Raw genomic sequence first — 9,958 nt, forward strand, 5'->3', positions numbered from 1 at the left:
CTTCTGTTCTCGGGCACACAGGTTTTTTCCAGATTCTGGCTATTGTAAAGAGTGCTGCAATGAACAAGCAAGTGCAGATGTCACTTTGACTATACTTTTTTGCCTCTCTGGGATATATTCCCAGGAGTGGTATTGCTGGGTCAAATGGGAGATCAAATTCTAATTTTTTGAGAATCATCCATACTGTTTTCCAAAACGGTTGGACCAGTCGAATTCCCACCAGCAGTGAAGGAGTGTCCCTTTCTCGCCACATCCTTGCCAGCATCGGTTGCTTTTGTTCATTTGGATGTGGGCCAGTCTCTGTGGTGTGAAATGATATCTCATTGTGGTTTTGATCTTCATCTCCCTGATGATTAGTGATGTAGAGCGTTTTCTCATGTGCCTTTTAGCCATTCGGATTTCTTCTTTGCAAAAGTTTCTGTTCATTTCCTCGCCCCATTTTTTGATGGGGTTTGGTGTTTTCTTCTTGTGGAGTTCAACCAGTAACTTGTATATCCTTGATATCAACCCCTTGTCGAATGTGAATTTGGCGAATATCCTTTCCCATTCTCTAGACTGTCTTTGTATTTTGGTCACTGTTTCTTTGTAGGTGAAGAAGCTTCTTAGTTTAAGATAGTCCCATTTATCTATCTCTGTTTTCACTTGCTTGGCCAGTGGCATGACATCTTTGAATACACCATTAGCTTCCATGTCATGGAGGGTTTTGCCAACTTTGTCTTCAATGAACTTTATAGATTCTGGTATGATGTTGCGGTAATAAATCCATCTTGATCTTACTTTTGTGCATGCATGGCGTTAGGCAGAGATCTGAGTCCACTTTTTTGCATTTAGCTGTCCAGTTTTGCCAGCACAATTTATTAAAGAGGCTTTCCCTGCTCCATTTCACTTATCTTGCCCCCTTATCGAAGATTAAATGATCATATGCATGGGAGGAGATGTCAGTATATTCAACTCTGTTCCATTGGTCTGCAGCACTGCATTTGTTCCAGTACCATGCTGTTTTAATTATTACTGCTTTGTAGTAGAGCGTGATGTTGGGGAGGTTGATTCCTTCCATTTTCCTTTTCCTAAGAATTGCTTTAGCTATTTGTGGGGACTTATTGTGGAGCGATAGCACAGCGGTAGGGCGTTCGCCTTACAAGCGGCCAACATGGCCGACCCAAGTTCGATTCCTCCGCCCCTCTCGGAGAGCCCGGCAAGCTACCGAGAGTATTCGATATGCCAGACACAGTAACAACAAAGTCTCCAATGGAGACGTTACTAGGCCCGCTCGAGCAAATCGACGATCAACAGGAGGGCCTTTATTTATTTATTTATTTATTTATTTATTGTTCCATATAAATTTCAGGAGTGTTTGCTCCATTTCTTTGAAGAATGTCATGGATATCCTTATAGGGATCGCATTGAATTTGTAAAGTGCTTTGGGAAGTATTGCCACTTTGACAATGTTAATTATCCCCATCCATGAGCAGGAGATATTTTTCCATTTCCTCGTGTCCTCTTTTATTTCCTGAAGTAGCGTTTTGTAGTTTTCTTTGTACAGGTCCTTTACTTCCTTAATTAAGCTGATTCACAGGTATTTGATTTTCTGGGGCACAATTGTGAATTGGATTGTATTTTTCTTGTCACTTTCTTCTCTTTCACTATTTGCATATAGGAAAGCCATAGATTTTTGGGTATTGATTTTATAGCCTGCCACTTTACTATACAAGTTTATTGTTTCAAGGAGTTTCTTGGTAGATGTTTTAGGGTTCTCTAAGTATAGTATCATATCATCTGTGAATAGTGAGAGCTTGATTTCTTCCTTCCCTTCCTGGATGCCCTTAATATCTTTTCTTGCCTAATCGCTATTGCAAGTACTTCCAGTAATATTATTGAACAGTAATGGAGAGAGTGGGCATCCTTGTCTAGTTCCTGATCTTATGGGGAAGGATCTCAGTTTTTCCCCATTGAGGATGATGTTTGCTGTAGGTTTGAGGTAGATGGCTTTAACTATATTGAGGAAAGTCCCCTCTATCCACATTTTGGTGAGGGTTTTCATCATAAATGGGTGCTGGATCTTGTCAAATGCTTTCTCTGCATCTATTGATTTGATCATGATTTTTATCTTTTCTTTTATTGATCAAAGTAAAGGCCCTCCCGTTGATCATCAATTTGCTTGAGCGGGCCCAGTAACGTCTCCATTGGAGACCTTGTTGTTACTGTGTCTGGCATATCGAATACTCTCGGTAGCTTGCCGGGCTCTCCGAGAGGGGCGGAGGAATCGAACTCGGGTCAGCCATGTTGGCTGCGTGCAAGGCAGATGCCCTACCCGCTGTGCTATCGCTCCAGCCCTATATGATGGATTATGTTGGTTGATTTCTGAATGTTGAACCATCCTTGCATCCCCGGGATGAATACCACTTGATCATGATGTATGATCTTTTTGATGAGTTGTTGAATTCTATTTGCTAATATTTTGTTGAGAATCTTCGCATCAGTGTTCATCAGGGATATCGGCCTGTAGTTTTCTTGTGGTGTCTTTGTTTCCTTTTGTTATTAGAGAGATATGGGCTTCATAGAAACTGTTTGGGAGAGTTTCTGTTTTTTTATTTCCTGGAGAAGCTTGAGAAGAACTGGCAATAGGTCCTCTTAAAATGTTTGGAAAAATTCGCTAGTAAATCTATCAGGTCCCGTGCTTTTGTTTTTGGGAAGACTTTTGATTACAATTTCAATTTCCTTGTGAATAGGTCTATTTAGGTACTCTATATCTTCTTGATTCAGTTTTGGGAGATGATAGGAATTCAGGAATTTATCCATTTCTTCTAGGTTCTCTTGTTTCATGGCAAACAGACTTTTAAAGTAGTCTCTGATGTTCTTTTGAATTTCTTGGTTTCTGTTGCGATATCCCCATTCTTATTTCTGATTCGATTTATTAGGGTTCTCTCTGTTTCTTTGTGAGTGTTGCTAGTGGTTTATCTATCTTATTTACATCTATCTTATTTATCTTATTTATTTAATACCTTGCACGCAGACAACATGGCCGACCCGAGTTCGATTCCTCCACCCCTCTCGGAGAGCCCGGCAAGCTTCCGAGAGTATCTCGCCTGCACGGGGAGCCTGGCAAGCTCCCCGTGATGTATTCAATATGCCAAACACAGTAACAACAAGTCTTATGATGGAGACATTACTGGGCCCTCTTGAGCAAATTGATGAACAACGGGAGGACCGTGACCGGATTTATTTTCTCGAAGAAACAGCTCTTGGTTTCATTGATCTTTCAGATTGTTTCTTTGGTTTCCATCTCTTTGATTTCTGCTCTAAGTTTATGATCTCTTTCCTTCTGCCCAATTTGGGCTCTTTCTGTTGATCCTTTTCTAAGATCTTGAGCTGTGAAGTCAAGTTATTTATGTGCATCCTTTCTTCTATCCTGAGATATGCTTACAGTGCTATGAATTTTCCCCTTAAAACAGATTTCACTGCATCCCATAAGTTCTGGTAGCTTGTGTCTTCATTCTCATTTGTTTCCAAGTATCTTTTGATTTCTTCCTTGACTTCCTTCCTGATCCACTCGTTGTTCAGCATTGGGTTGTTAAATTTCCAGGTGTTTGATTTGGTTCTCTGTGTCTTTGTGTGATTCACTTCTATTCTCAGTGCATCATGGTCTGAAAAGATTGTTGATACTATTTCTCTCTTCCTGATTCTATTGAGGCATGTTTGTGGCCTAGGACATGGTCTATTTTGGAAAATGTTCCTTGCGTACTGGAGAAGAATGTGTATTCTTTCTTTTTGGGGTGTAAAGCCCTGTATAGGTCTATAAGCCCTTTCTCTTCTATTCCTTCTTTCAAAGCCAATGTTTCCTTGCTGAGTTTTGTTCTTGTTGATCTATCGAGAGGTGATAAGGCGATGTTGAAATCTCCAGCTACTATTGTGTTGCTAGCAATGTCCTCCTTAAAATCTGTTAGCAGTTGTTCTATATATTTAACTGTTCTCTCATTAGGTGCATATACATTTAACAGTGTGATTTCTTCCTGTTGTACGTATCCCTTGATGAAGAGAAAATAGCCTTCGCTATCCCTTCTAATCTTTTTCAATGCGATATTAATGCTGTCGGATATGGCCACCCCAGCTTTTTTGAGGGAGCTGTTTGCTTGCAGGATTGTTTTCCATCCTTTGACTTTGAGTCTGTGTTTGCTCTGGCTGTTGAGGGGAGTTTCTTGTAGGCAGCAGAATGTTGGGTTCTGTCTCTGAATCCATTTTGCCACTCTGTGTCTCTTAATTCTTGAATTTAGACCATTGACATTGAGAGAGATTATTGTTATGGGATTTTGTGTCTTCTTTCTGTAAGGGTATGTTGTGGTTGTAGGGTTTGTCTTGTCTTATAGCAGCCCCTTTAGCCCTTGTTTTAGGTTTGGTTTTGAGTCTATGAAGATCCTGAGCTGCTGTTTGTCTAGAAAATAGTGTAACGTTCCTTCAATTTTGAGTGAAAGTTTAGCCGGATAGAGTATTCTTGGTGAAACATTCATTTCAGTGAGTTTTTTCACTATATCTCGCCACTGCCTTCGGGTTTGGAGGGTTTCCTCTGATAGATCTGCTGTGAATCTAAGGGGTAATTCTTTGTATGTGATTTCCTTCTTTGACCTTGCTGCTTATAGTATTGTATCTCTATCAGCAGCATTAATCATTCTAACTATGATATGTCTTGAAGTGTTTTTGTTAGGGTCTCTTTAACTGGTACCCTTCGGGCTCCTTGAACCTGAATGGCTGCATTGTGGAGCTCTGGGAATTTTTCAGCAATGATTTGTTTAACCGTGTTTTTTTCATTGAGATTGTTTCCCTGAGCTTCTGGTACTCCAATGATTCTAATGTTGTTCCTCTTGGAATCATCTGCTAGGACTCTCATTCTCTGTAGAGCTGTTTTGAGGTCCCTTGCCCCTGTGTGTTGTTGCCTGTTGGCTTGGTGCAGCTGATCTTCCAGCTCTCTGATTCTCTCTTCAGCTGCGGTCATTCTATTGTTGAGAGAAGAGACTGAGTTTTTCATTTCATCTACGGAATCTTTTAACTGTGACATTTCTGCTCTCATTTATTCGCGTAATTTGTCGATTTTTCTGTCATGTTACTAGATGTCTGTCTGACTATTTCATTGAGTTGATTGAACATCTTCATGACTTTGTATCTGAATTCTGTGTCAGAGCGTCCCTTTGGTGAGCAGTATCGACAGAGTCATCTGAATTCTTTTCGTTGCCCTCCCCTTGTGGTTGTTATTTGTGTTGTTTCTTCATATTTCTTTGTAGGTTGGGGGTCTAGGTTCCTTGGGGACTAGGTTTCTTAGTATATATAAAGTACCTGCGGCTGCCTGAGTGTTGTCCCTACTGAAAAGGCCACGCCCACTTCTAAGAAGCCACGCCCACTTGTGAAGAGGCCACGCCCCCTACGGAAACCTGGGTTTGGGAAGAGATCTGTGCAGTGTGAGGAGTGAAGAGGGGAAGGCAGATGCTCAGAACTGCTTTTCTCCAGGCATCTGGGAGAACGCCTGGGGTCTTTCAGTCAGAGATCCAAGTCCTGGGTTCAAGAGCCGGCAGATGAACTGACCTGGGTTTGGGACGAGATCAGCGCAGCATGAGGATGATAGAAAGCTTCTTGCCTATTTCCTTCTGTAGAATTGTAGCACTGTCCTCCCATTGTTCATTGATTTGCTCGAGCGGCATCAGTAGCATCTCACAACAAATTGTGAGACTTGTTACTGTCTTTGGCATACTGAATACGTTGCAGGGAGCTTGCCAGACTTTGCCGTGTGGGCGAGATACTCTTGGTAGCTTGCCGGACTCTCTGAGAGGGGCAGAGGAATCAAACCTGGGTTGGCCATGTCGGACGCATGCAAGGCAAACACCTTACCCACTGTGCTATCGCTCCAGCCCTTCCTGCTGTAATGAAGTCATAAGTTAGATGAAAACAAATACATAAGTATGGACACAAAAATTGAATTAAGCAGGGAGACCTCCAGACCTTCTTCAGTATCTGCGATAGAGTGTTCATGTCCTTCTGCCGACTCCACCAGTCTACCTTCGAGGGCGCTGAAACTTTTGCTGCAGATGGTCTGCAGCACACTTTATTATTATTATTATTGTTATTATATTTTGAATCACCGTGAGATACAGTTACAAAGTTTTCATGTTTGGGTTTCAGTTATACAATGATCAAACACCCATCCCTCCACCAATGCACATTTTCCACCACCAATGTCCCCAGATTCCCCTACCCCAACCCTCCCCCTGCCTCTATGGCAGACAATTTACCCCATATTCTCCTTCTACTTTTGGGCATTATTGTTTTCAGTATAGATACTGAGAGGCTATCACATTTGGTCCTTTATCTACATTCAGCACACATCTCCCATATCAAACAATCACTCCAACCATCATTGATTTAGTGATCCATTCTATATTCTAGCTGCCTTCTCCTCCAGTTGAGGCAGGTTTCCAACTAATATTTGGAGAATATTAGGAATATTTGGAAATATTGAAATTTTGGAAATATTCAATGTTTAGAAATATTCAAGCAATATTTCTGACCCTTGTCTCTACTGTCCTTGGGTGTCAGTCTCATGTTATTTTATATTCCACAAATGAGTGCAGTCATTCTGTCTGTCTCTCTCTTTCTGACTCATTTCAGTTAGCATGATACTATCCATGACCATCCACTTATAATCAAATTTCATGACTTCATCTTTCCTAACAGTTGCATACTATTACATTGTGTAGATGTACCAAAATTTCTTTAACTAGTCATCTGTTCTCAGGTACTTGGTTTGTTTCCAGATAGTGAATAGTGCTGCAATGAACATACAGGTGCATATGCCTTTTCTGCTGTGCTTTCTTACACCCCCGGGATATATTCCCAGAACACACTTTATTTTAACACCATGATTTACAAAGTTGTTCATGACAATTTGTTACAGGTATTCAAAATTCCAATACTAGTACCACTACTCCAATTCGAGTAGTGGAACTAGTATTGGAATATTGAATACCTGTAACAAATTGTCATGCTCGACTCCTCCACCCAGATCCTCCAAATTCCAGTAGGCGGGGGTCACACCCACCACCTGGCCCCCTGGCGCCGTGTAATCCCATCAGCGGCCAAGACTCAGAGACTACAAAATGCAGCTCCCGGACGAGACCAGTGCAGTCAGTCTCCTGCCCCTGCGCCTGGCTGTTCCTCGCCAGGGTCCCTTGGAGGGGAGCGGGTTGAGCTTTCCTCCCCACCCCGACCAGGGCTCCGGCAGCCGAAGACCTCCAGGACCAGTCACCACCATGCTGAGACCACTCTCCGCACACATGAAGGTACTGGTACAGGGACAAAGCCACGCGGGTTCCGGGGCTGAGATCTCCAAGCCTACTCGAATTGGAGTCGAGCATCCTCCACCCAGATCCTCCAAATTCCAGTAGGCGGGAGTCACACCCACCACCTGGCCCCCTGGCGCAGTGTAATCCCATCAGCGGCCAAGACTCAGAGACTACAAAATGCAGCTCCCGGACGAGACCAGTGCAGTCAGTCTCCTGCCCCTGCGCCTGGCTGTTCCTCGCCAGGGTCCCTTGGAGGGGAGCGGGTTGAGCTTTCCTCCCCACCCCGACCAGGGCTCCGGCAGCCGAAGACCTCCAGGACCAGTCACCACCATGCTGAGACCACTCTCCGCACACATGAAGGTACTGGCAGAGGGACAAAGCCACGCGGGTTCCGGGGCCGAGATCTCCAAGCCTACTCGAATTGGAGTCGAGCATCCTCCACCCAGATCCTCCAAATTCCAGTAGGCGGGGGTCACACCCACCACCTGGCCCCCTGGCGCCGTGTAATCCCATCAGCGGCCAAGACTCAGAGACTACAAAATGCAGCTCCCAGACGAGACCAGTGCAGTCAGTCTCCTGCCCCTGCGCCTGGCTGTTCCTCGCCAGGGTTCCTTGGAGGGGAGCGGGTTGAGCTTTCCTCCCCACCCCGACCAGGGCTCCGGCAGCCGAAGACCTCCAGGACCAGTCACCACCATGCTGTGACCACTCTCCGCACACATGAAGGTACTGGCAGAGGGACAAAGCCACGCGGGTTCCGGGGCTGAGATCTCCAAGCCTACTCGAATTGGAGTCGAGCATCCTCCACCCAGATCCTCCAAATTCCAGTAGGCGGGAGTCACACCCACCACCTGGCCCCCTGGCGCCGTGTAATCCCATCAGCGGCCAAAACTCAGAGAATACAAAATGCAGCTCCCGGACGAGACCAGTGCAGTCAGTCTCCTGCCCCTGCGCCTGGCTGTTCCTCGCCAGGGTCCCTTGGAGGGGAGCGGGTTGAGCTTTCCTCCCCACCCCGACCAGGGCTCCGGCAGCCGAAGACCTCCAGGACCAGTCACCACCATGCTGAGACCACTCTCCGCACACATGAAGGTACTGGCAGAGGGACAAAGCCACGCGGGTTCCGGGGCCGAGATCTCCAAGCCTACTCGAATTGGAGTCGAGCATCCTCCACCCAGATCCTCCAAATTCCAGTAGGCGGGGGTCACACCCACCACCTGGCCCCCTGGCGCCGTGTAATCCCATCAGCGGCCAAGACTCAGAGACTACAAAATGCAGCTCCCAGACGAGACCAGTGCAGTCAGTCTCCTGCCCCTGCGCCTGGCTGTTCCTCGCCAGGGTTCCTTGGAGGGGAGCGGGTTGAGCTTTCCTCCCCACCCCGACCAGGGCTCCGGCAGCCGAAGACCTCCAGGACCAGTCACCACCATGCTGTGACCACTCTCCGCACACATGAAGGTACTGGCAGAGGGACAAAGCCACGCGGGTTCCGGGGCTGAGATCTCCAAGCCTACTCGAATTGGAGTCGAGCATCCTCCACCCAGATCCTCCAAATTCCAGTAGGCGGGAGTCACACCCACCACCTGGCCCCCTGGCGCCGTGTAATCCCATCAGCGGCCAAAACTCAGAGACTACAAAATGCAGCTCCCGGACGAGACCAGTGCAGTCAGTCTCCTGCCCCTGCGCCTGGCTGTTCCTCGCCAGGGTCCCTTGGAGGGGAGCGGGTTGAGCTTTCCTCCCCACCCCGACCAGGGCTCCGGCAGCCGAAGACCTCCAGGACCAGTCACCACCATGCTGAGACCACTCTCCGCACACATGAAGGTACTGGCAGAGGGACAAAGCCACGCGGGTTCCGGGGCCGAGATCTCCAAGCCTACTCGAATTGGAGTCGAGCATCCTCCACCCAGATCCTCCAAATTCCAGTAGGCGGGGGTCACACCCACCACCTGGCCCCCTGGCGCCGTGTAATCCCATCAGCGGCCAAGACTCAGAGACTACAAAATGCAGCTCCCAGACGAGACCAGTGCAGTCAGTCTCCTGCCCCTGCGCCTGGCTGTTCCTCGCCAGGGTTCCTTGGAGGGGAGCGGGTTGAGCTTTCCTCCCCACCCCGACCAGGGCTCCGGCAGCCGAAGACCTCCAGGACCAGTCACCACCATGCTGTGACCACTCTCCGCACACATGAAGGTACTGGCAGAGGGACAAAGCCACGCGGGTTCCGGGGCTGAGATCTCCAAGCCTACTCGAATTGGAGTCGAGCATCCTCCACCCAGATCCTCCAAATTCCAGTAGGCGGGAGTCACACCCACCACCTGGCCCCCTGGCGCCGTGTAATCCCATCAGCGGCCAAGACTCAGAGACTACAAAATGCAGCTCCCGGACGAGACCAGTGCAGTCAGTCTCCTGCCCCTGCGCCTGGCTGTTCCTCGCCAGGGTCCCTTGGAGGGGAGAGGGTTGAGCTTTCCTCCCCACCCCGACCAGGGCTCCGGCAGCCGAAGACCTCCAGGACCAGTCACCACCATGCTGAGACCACTCTCCGCACACATGAAGGTACTGGCAGAGGGACAAAGCCACGCGGGTTCCGGGGCCGAGATCTCCAAGCCTACTCGAATTGGAGTCGAGCATCCTCCACCCAGATCCTCCAA

Source organism: Sorex fumeus, unplaced genomic scaffold (genome assembly GCF_029834395.1).
Source record: "Sorex fumeus unplaced genomic scaffold, SorFum_2.1 ptg000086l, whole genome shotgun sequence".
NCBI classification, from domain to species: Eukaryota; Metazoa; Chordata; class Mammalia; order Eulipotyphla; family Soricidae; genus Sorex; species Sorex fumeus.